Here is a 531-nt window from a genome sequence, read left to right as displayed (position 1 = left end):
GGAAAAGAAGAAGTAAAACTCTCACTGTTTGCAGACGACATGATCCTCTACATAGAAAACCCTAAAGACTACCACCAGAAAAATTACTAGAAATAATCAATGACTATAGTAAAGTTGCAGGATATAAAATCAACACACAGAAATCCCTTGCATTCCTATACACTAATAATGAGAAAACTGAAAGAGAAATTAAGGAAACAATTCCATTCACCATTGCAACGGAAAGAACAAAATACTTAGGAATATATCTACCTAAAGAAATTAAAGACCTTTATATAGAAAACTATAAAACACTGGTGAAAGAAATCAAAGAGGACACTAATAGATGGAGAAATATACCATGTTCATGGATTGGAAGAATCAATATAGTGAAAATGAGTATACTACCCAAAGCAATCTATAGATTCAATGCAATCCCTATCAAGCTACCAACGGTATTCTTCACAGAGCTAGAACAAATAATTTCACAATTTGTATGGAAATACAAAAACCTCGAATAGCCAAAGCGATCTTGAGAAAAAGAATGGAACT

The sequence above is a fragment of the Bison bison genome, unplaced genomic scaffold (genome assembly GCF_000754665.1).
Source record: "Bison bison bison isolate TAMUID 2011002044 unplaced genomic scaffold, Bison_UMD1.0 scf7180017864358, whole genome shotgun sequence".
Classification (NCBI taxonomy): Eukaryota; Metazoa; Chordata; class Mammalia; order Artiodactyla; family Bovidae; genus Bison; species Bison bison.
Note: the sequence above shows the minus strand (reverse complement) of the source record.